Source organism: Panulirus ornatus, chromosome 2 (assembly GCF_036320965.1).
Source record: "Panulirus ornatus isolate Po-2019 chromosome 2, ASM3632096v1, whole genome shotgun sequence".
Taxonomy (NCBI): domain Eukaryota; kingdom Metazoa; phylum Arthropoda; class Malacostraca; order Decapoda; family Palinuridae; genus Panulirus; species Panulirus ornatus.
This window is the reverse complement of record NC_092225.1, coordinates 55,540,515-55,549,774: the sequence shown is the minus strand read 5'-3', so window position 1 is coordinate 55,549,774 and position 9,260 is coordinate 55,540,515.

Genomic DNA, 9,260 nt, shown 5'->3' with positions numbered 1-9,260 from the left:
AGCAGTAATGGCAACAGCAGTAACAGAACCAGCAGTAACAGCAGCAGTAGCAGCGGTAGTAACAGTAACAGTAGCAGCGGTAGTAACAGTAACAGTAGCAGCAGTAGTAACAGTAATAGTAGCATTCTAGTGTTACAACAGGTATTAGCATGTGAAGTTACTGAGAGGAGTATACTCCTGGCCTGAGAGGAGTATACTCTAGGGCTGAGACGACCATACTCCTGGGATGAGACGAGTGTACTCCTGGACAGAGACAAGTATACTTCTTAGCTGAAACGAATATACTCCTGGGCTGAAACGAGTATACTCCTGGGATGAGACAAGTATACTCATTGACTGAAACAAGTTTACTCCTGGGCTGAAATGAGTATACTCCTGGGCAGAGACGAGTATACTCCAGGGCTGAGACGAGTATACTCCTGGGCTGAAATGAGTATATTCCTGGGCTGAGACGAGTATACTCCTGGACTGAGACAAGTATACTTTTTGGCTGAAACGAGTATACTCCTGAGCTGAAACAAGCATACTTCTAGGATGAGACGGGTATACTTCTGCGATGGCACAAGCATACTCCTAGACTGATCCAGTCGACAGATGTATAAAGTCAACATATTAACTCCTGATAACAGGAAGCTGAGGGACCTCTGTAATCTTACTGTGAGACAGTGAAAGAGACAGTCATTAGCTGTCATGTGTAATGCACCGAAACCACAGCTCCCCTTCCACATCCAGATCCTACAAAACTTTCCATGGTTTACCCCGGACGCTTCATATGCCTTAGTTCAATCCACTGACAGCACGTCGACCCCGGTATACCACATCTTTCCAAACTCACTCTATCCCTTGCACGCCTTTCACCCTCCTCCATGTTCAGGCCCCGATCGCTCAAAATCTTTTTCACTCCAACCTTCCACCTCTAATTTGGTCTCCCACTTCTCCTCGTTCCCTCCACCTCTGACACAAATATCCTCTTTGTCAACCTTTCTTCACTCATATATATATATATTATATATATATATATATATATATATATATATATATATATATATATATATATATATATATATATATATATATATATATGGTATTGCAGTGGAATTTATTAAAAAAGGGGGTGACTGTATTACTGACTGGTTGGTAAGGTTATTTAATGTATGTATGACTCATGGTGAGGTGCCTGAGGATTGGCGGAATGCGTGCATAGTGCCATTGTACAAAGGCAAAGGGGATAAGAGTGAGTGCTCAAATTTCAGAGGTATAAGTTTGTTGAGTATTCCTGGTAAATTATATGGGAGGGTATTGATTGAGAGGGTGAAGGCATGTACAGAGCATCAGATTGGGGAAGAGCAGTGTGGTTTCAGAAGTGGTAGAGGATGTGTGGATCAGGTGTTTGCTTTGAAGAATGTATGTGAGAAATACTTAGAAAAGCAAATGGATTTGTATGTAGCATTTATGGATCTGGAGAAGGCATATGATAGAGTTGATAGAGATGCTCTGTGGAAGGTATTAAGAATATATGGTGTGGGAGGCAAGTTGTTAGAAGCAGTGAAAAGTTTTTATCGAGGTTGTAAGGCATGTGTACGTGTAGGAAGAGAGGAAAGTGATTGGTTCTCAGTGAATGTAGGTTTGCGGCAGGGGTGTGTGATGTCTCCATGGTTGTTTAATTTGTTTATGGATGGGGTTGTTAGGGAGGTGAATGCAAGAGTTTTGGAAAGAGAGGCAAGTATGAAGTCTGTTGTGGATGAGAGAGCTTGGGAAGTGAGTCAGTTGTTGTTCGCTGATGATACAGCGCTGGTGGCTGATTCATGTGAGAAACTGCAGAAGCTGGTGACTGAGTTTGGTAAAGTGTGTGAAAGAAGAAAGTTAAGAGTAAATGCGAATAAGAGCAAGGTTATTAGGTACAGTAGGGTTGAGGGTCAAGTCAATTGGGAGGTAAGTTTGAATGGAGAAAAACTGGAGGAAGTAAAGTGTTTTAGATATCTGGGAGTGGATCTGGCAGCGGATGGAACCATGGAAGCGGAAGTGGATCATAGGCTGGGGGAGGGGGCGAAAATCCTGGGAGCCTTGAAGAATGTGTGGAAGTCGAGAATATTATCTCGGAAAGCAAAAATGGGTATGTTTGAAGGAATAGTGGTTCCAACAATTTTGTATGGTTGCGAGGCGTGGGCTATGGATAGAGTTGTGCGCAGGAGGGTGGATGTGCTGGAAATGAGATGTTTGAGGACAATGTGTGGTGTGAGGTGGTTTGATCAAGTAACGTAGGGTAAGAGAGATGTGTGGAAATAAAAAGAGCGTGGTTGAGAGAGCAGAAGAGGGTGTTTTGAAATGGTTTGGGCACATGAAGAGAATGAGTGAGGAAAGATTGACCAAGAGGATATATGTGTCGGAGGTGGAGGGAACGAGGAGAAGTGGGAGACCAAACTGGAGGTGGAAAGATGGAGTGAAAAAGATTTTGTGTGATCGGGGCCTGAACATGCAGGAGGGTGAAAGGAGGGCAAGGAATAGAGTGAATTGGATCGATGTGGTATACCGGGGTTGACGTGCTGTCAGTGGATTGAATCAGGGCATGTGAAGCCTCTGGGGTAAACCATGGAAAGCTGTGTAGGCATGTATATTTGCGTGTGTGGACGTGTATGTATATACATGTGTATGGGGGTGGGTTGGGCCATCTCTTTCGTCTGTTTCCTTGCGCTACCTCGCAAACGCGGGAGACAGCGACAAAGCAAAAAAGAAAAAAAAAAAAAAAAAATATATATATATATATATATATATATATACATATATATATATATATATATATATATATATATATATATATTTGAACGTTTGACTACATGGCGGGGACACAGACATGAGCGAAGGTGTGATGTGCAGCCGTGGTGCTGCCGCCCTATTACCTCCTCCTCCTCCTCCTCCTCACTACCTCCTCCTCCTCCCCATCCTGGCTCTGTGGCGACTCCACCACCCACATCCAAACATCACGTCAGAGGCAAGACAAAATGATGAACGCATCTGCACGAAGACACCGGGAAATTACACTGAAATTAATGGAACACGATATATAAATCCAGGATTTCCGACTGTATGTGTTCGCATCATCCCCGGGAGAGAGAGAGAGAGAGAGAGAGAGAGAGAGAGAGAGAGAGAGAGAGAGAGAGAGAGAGATAGAGAGAGAAACGTATCCCTCCTTCACGGGATAATTAAAAGTTAATGATGGTGCAAGAAAAAAACTTCTAATTCATTTTCTTTTACGTGGAAAGAAACTTACTTAAAGGGGGGAACCAAACCAGCTGCGGGTCAAGAGTTACAATTCTACCTTTACACAACATGTAGGGCACGGTGGTCGGGGAGGTGGCAGGGACGTAGCGGGATCAGAGGAAGTTAGTACACGTATCGTATCATCGATCGCAAAAATCATACGACGTCAATATATCCTGTGTGTGTGTGTGTGTGTGTGTGTGTGTGTGTGTGTGTGTGTGTGTGTGTGTGTGTAGAGTGTGGCCTCTGCTGCAAAAACACCCGACCATGACAGACGCGGACGGACCACTGATGACTGGCCCGAGTCTCAGGCAACAACAACAACAACAAAAACAAAAGAACAGCAGCTTGGGGTAGGTCGTAGTGCCTCACCTGTCGTCGCCCGAGGTCCCACATTGGCAGGACAGCGAGGGAGTCACACCGTCCGCTGGTACATGTCAGACCAGCTCTCAGTGTATGAGGGAGACGTAGGATGTGTTGAGCACCTATCCCTACACAAGGCTAGATCATGACCAAGGTTCTTCACTTTGGACACACCGGACTTACAATTAAGTTTGGTTACACCGGACTTAGAATTAAGTTTGGTCACACCGGACTTTGAATTAAGTTTGGTTACAACGGAATTAAAATTAAGTTTGGTCACACCGGACTTAAAATTAAGTTGGGACACACCGGACTTAAAATTAAGTTGGGACACACCGGACTTTGAATTAAGTTTGGTCACACCGGACTTAAAATTAAGTTTGGTCACACCGGACTTTGAATTAAGTTTGGTCACACCGGACTTAGAATTAAGTTTGGTCACACCGGACTTTGAATTAAGTTTGGTTACAACGGAATTAAAATTAAGTTTGGTCACACCGGACTTACAATTAAGTTTGGTTACACCGGACTTAGAATTAAGTTGGGACACACCGGACTTTGAATTAAGTTTGGTCACACCGGACTTTGAATTAAGTTTGGTCACACCGGACTTAAAATTAAGTTTGGTCACACCGGACTTAGAATTAAGTTTGGTCACACCGGACTTAAAATCAATTTTCGTCACACCGGACTTAAAATCAAGTTTGGTCACACCCAACTTAAAATCAAGTTTCGTTACACCGGACTTAAAATTAAGTTTGGTCACCGGACTTAAAATGAAGTTTGACCACCGAACTTAAAATCAAGTTTGGTCACACCGGAGTTGAAATTAAGTTTGGTCGCAGAACAAAATTAAGTTTGGTCATACAGAACTAAGAATTAAGTTTCGTCACACCGGACTTAAAATCAAGTTCGGTCACACCGAACTTAAAATCAAGACGGGTGGTATAACATGCATGAGAATACACCAACTTGGGACACCATACAGTTTAAGAAGTTGTATGACAGTCGAGAATAGTCAAGAGAGGAGGGGGGGGGGGGGTGCAGAAATCCCTCCCCTTACGCTACAAAGAGGTAAGTCTCTCTCTCTCTCTCTCTCTCTCTCTCTCTCTCTCTCTCTCTCTCTCTCTCTCTCTCTCTCTCTCTCTCTCACACACACACACATATATAAGCCTCTGGTCCCGAATAGGAATGGCGGACAGCACCTACAGTCAAGGCACGAGATTTCAATGAAAATCTACGTTCCTGCAGAAACTGGACCCCCCCAAAAAAAAAATCTCGAAAGCATTAGTTTCGAGTGTCGAGCAGGACTGTAGGATTCGCTTCCTCAAAATCTGTAATATGTTTATGCCTGAGGATCTCCCAGCGTCGTATACATCAACTTCACATCCTAATAAAACGTAGTGGTCGTACGCGATCTTCTCCTCCAGGATATGTGATCAACCATGAGCTTGTCCATTCCTCCCATTTCCAGAGTAGCAAGACGTATACAACCCGCTGAAAGGGGCACCGAGATCTTCCCTATGCAGAGAATAAAGAAACACGATCCCTCCTGAAAACCTCCCAGTCATCTAGCAACGTACAAGAAAAATTTGATCGCTTGCCTTTTCAAGAGTTATGTGATCTGGTGTCGTCTGTGTGGCATCGTTGCGTGGTTCATTTTCCGTCAAGTTCATCTGGTGTGAGGACTGGGACGCAGCAAGGCCGCCTCCACCTCCAGCAACACACACACACACACACACACACACACACACACACACACACACACACACACACCCACACACTCTCCCTCTACCTGCATACCTTCCTCCCTCCCTCCCCGTGCAAGCCTGAGGGGCCCACCACACGTCAGGGGCCGTAAAATCCCATACATCAACGTCCCTCCATCAGCAGGGTGTTCCAGCCTCGCCTAACCTAACCTGCTGCCTGCTCTCGCCTCAACTCCACCCACACCGTCAGCGATTCTGGGGAGTGGTGGTGGTCCTCTCTCTCTCTCTCTCTCTCTCTCTCTCTCTCTCTCTCTCTCTCTCTCTCTCTCTCTCTCTCTCTCTCTAACACCACACGAGTCGGTAGGGGTGAGCAGCAGCAACAGTAGTCAATGAATTGGTCTGTCTTTCCTTGTACGTCAATCGGACTACATATTCCTCCGCGCCTAGGTCCTCCAGCACGCTTGGAGCACCACCCGCTCAGACACCCTTAATGCTTCCCGCATACCATATACAACACACACACAACACACACACACACACACACACACATTCATATATGTAACCAGAGAGTACAGAGGTCAAAGGTCATGCGTAAAACTCGGGGTCAGGCGCAATTTGATGCGCAACAGACCATACCCTGCATTACTTACGTCCCCTCACTCACAGAAAGTGCACCGGGGAATCCTCCTAACTAGTCAGTTTCTATCCCTTCTCTTGCCCCCCCCCACAGCGGTCAGTCTCCAGGCCTCTGATCTCTTCCACTGTCACACAAGAGAGACCCCGAGGTGACCCAGTCACATGGTCGTGCACCTGTGTGGGTCTCGTCTGCCTCAGTATAAAAGCTGTGGATTTGAAGCGCTGCTCAGTGGCCATGTGCGGCAGACGATGGGTCTCGCTGACCCTGTCACCTGGGGGCATAAAATGAACCCATACGGGACGCGTTTGGCTGTCGAGGGGGTAGAAGCAGTGAGAGAGAGAGAGAGAGAGAGAGAGAGAGAGAGAGAGAGAGAGAGAGAGAGAGAGAGAGAGAGAGAGAGAGTCTGGTTGGTTCAGAGCCAGACAGAACCTCCTCTGTCGAGTTTTATGGTTGAGGTTAATGAGTGTAGTTCTGGGCTTTACCTCGGGTGCTGTGCAGCCGTCTGGGTCGACTCCAGGTTCACCATCCGAGCCTTCGGGGGGAAGGTTAGGTTAGGAATGGCTGGGGGGACGGGGTTGGTAGGCTGTGAGGCGGGGGCGGTGTGTGTGTGTGTGTGTGTGTGAGGGGCGTGTGTGGAGGCCTCTGGAGAAAATTGAGCTGCTTCGTCGACGAAGGAGCGAGTGACCAAAGTAGAAAGGGGAGGACGTCTTGCCTCTTGAAATCGCTGAACTCTTTCATTTCCTTCGGGGCGATCACTGTCTCTGACGTCCGACGGTGTCGGGGCGCCGCACCTCGGCAAGGGGGAAGGGGAGAGTGATGGGATGCTAGACAGCGTTCACTTCACGAAACTGACCCGCCAGTAAGGGCAGCATTGCGAAGGTCACCATCGTCATGGCCCAGAAGGTCAGATGTAACTGCTGCATGAGTCGGTGTGTGTGTGTGTGTGTGTGTGTGTGTGTGTGTGTGTGTGTGTTTAATTACCCTCCTGTCTCTTGAACATTCACTAGTACACAACCTCTCTGTATCCTCTGTATCCTTCTGTATCCTCCCCACATTCACAGTCTTCATGACTTGACTTGCGGTATTTCATTCATCCATCACTTAATACTTTATACAAGTATTTCCCCCCCCCCCCCCCTCCTCAATTCCCATTCCCCCTATTAATAGGTTTTCATTCATCCCCATATTTTCAACCCCCTCCTCAATTCCCATTCCCCCTATTAATAGGTTTTCATTCATCCCCATATTTTGAACCCCCTCCTCAATTCCCATTCCCCTCTATCAATATGGTTTCACATATCACCATATTTTCAACCCCCTCCTCAATTCCCATTCCCCTCTATCAATATGGTTTCACATATCACCATATTTTCAACCCCCTCCTCAATTCCCATTCCCCTCTATCAATATGGTTTCACATATCACCATATTTTCAACCCCCTCCTCAATTCCCATTCCCCTCTATCAATATGGTTTCACATATCACCATATTTTCAACCCCCTCCTCAATTCCCATTCCCCTCTATCAATATGGTTTCACATATCACCATATTTTCAACCCCCTCCTCAATTCCCATTCCCCTCTATCAATATGGTTTCACATATCACCATATTTTCAACCCCCTCCTCAATTCCCATTCCCCTCTATCAATATGGTTTCACATATCACCATATTTTCAACCCCCTCCTCAATTCCCATTCCCCTCTATCAATATGGTTTCACATATCACCATATTTTCAACCCCCTCCTCAATTCCCATTCCCCTCTATCAATATGGTTTCACATATCACCATATTTTCAACCCCCTCCTCAATTCCCATTCCCCTCTATCAATATGGTTTCACATATCACCATATTTTCAACCCCCTCCTCAATTCCCATTCCCCTCTATCAATATGGTTTCACATATCACCATATTTTCAACCCCCTCCTCAATTCCCATTCCCCTCTATCAATATGGTTTCACATATCACCATATTTTCAACCCCCTCCTCAATTCCCATTCCCCTCTATCAATATGGTTTCACATATCACCATATTTTCAACCCCCTCCTCAATTCCCATTCCCCTCTATCAATATGGTTTCACATATCACCATATTTTCAACCCCCTCCTCAATTCCCATTCCCCTCTATCAATATGGTTTCACATATCACCATATTTTCAACCCCCTCCTCAATTCCCATTCCCCCTATTAATAGGTTTTCATTCATCCCCATATTTTCAACCCCCTCCTCAATTCCCATTCCCCTCTATCAATATGGTTTCACATATCACCATATTTTCAACCCCCTCCTCAATTCCCATTCCCCTCTATCAATATGGTTTCACATATCACCATATTTTCAACCCCCTCCTCAATTCCCATTCCCCTCTATCAATATGGTTTCACATATCACCATATTTTCAACCCCCTCCTCAATTCCCATTCCCCTCTATCAATATGGTTTCACATATCACCATATTTTCAACCCCCTCCTCAATTCCCATTCCCCTCTATCAATATGGTTTCACATATCACCATATTTTCAACCCCCTCCTCAATTCCCATTCCCCCTATTAATAGGTTTTCATTCATCCCCATATTTTGAACCCCCTCCTCAATTCCCATTCCCCCTATTAATAGGTTTTCATTCATCCCCATATTTTGAACCCCCTCCTCAATTCCCATTCCCCTCTATCAATATGGTTTCACATATCACCATATTTTCAACCCCCTCCTCAATTCCCATTCCCCCTATTAATAGGTTTTCATTCATCCCCATATTTTCAACCCCCTCCTCAATTCCCATTCCCCCTATTAATAGGTTTTCATTCATCCCCATATTTTGAACCCCCTCCTCAATTCCCATTCCCCTCTATCAATATGGTTTCACATATCACCATATTTTCAACCCCCTCCTCAATTCCCATTCCCCCCTATTAATAGGTTTTCATTCATCCCCATCCCCATATTTTGAACCCCCTCCTCAATTCCCATTCCCCCTATTAATAGGTTTTCATTCATCCCCATATTTTGAACCCCCTCCTCAATTCCCATTCCCCCCTATTAATAGGGTTTCATTCATCCCCCATATTTTTTAACCCTCCCTCCTCAAAGCCCATTCCCCCTATTAATAGGGTTTCATTCATCCCCATATTTTCAACCCCCCCTCCTCAATTCCCATTCCCCCCTATCAATAGGGTTTCATTCATCCCCATATCTTTTACTCCTCCCTCCTCAAAGCCCCCACCCAGCACAGATACAGACAGACGTGCATATGTACGAAAAAAGAAGTTAAAAAAAAAAAAG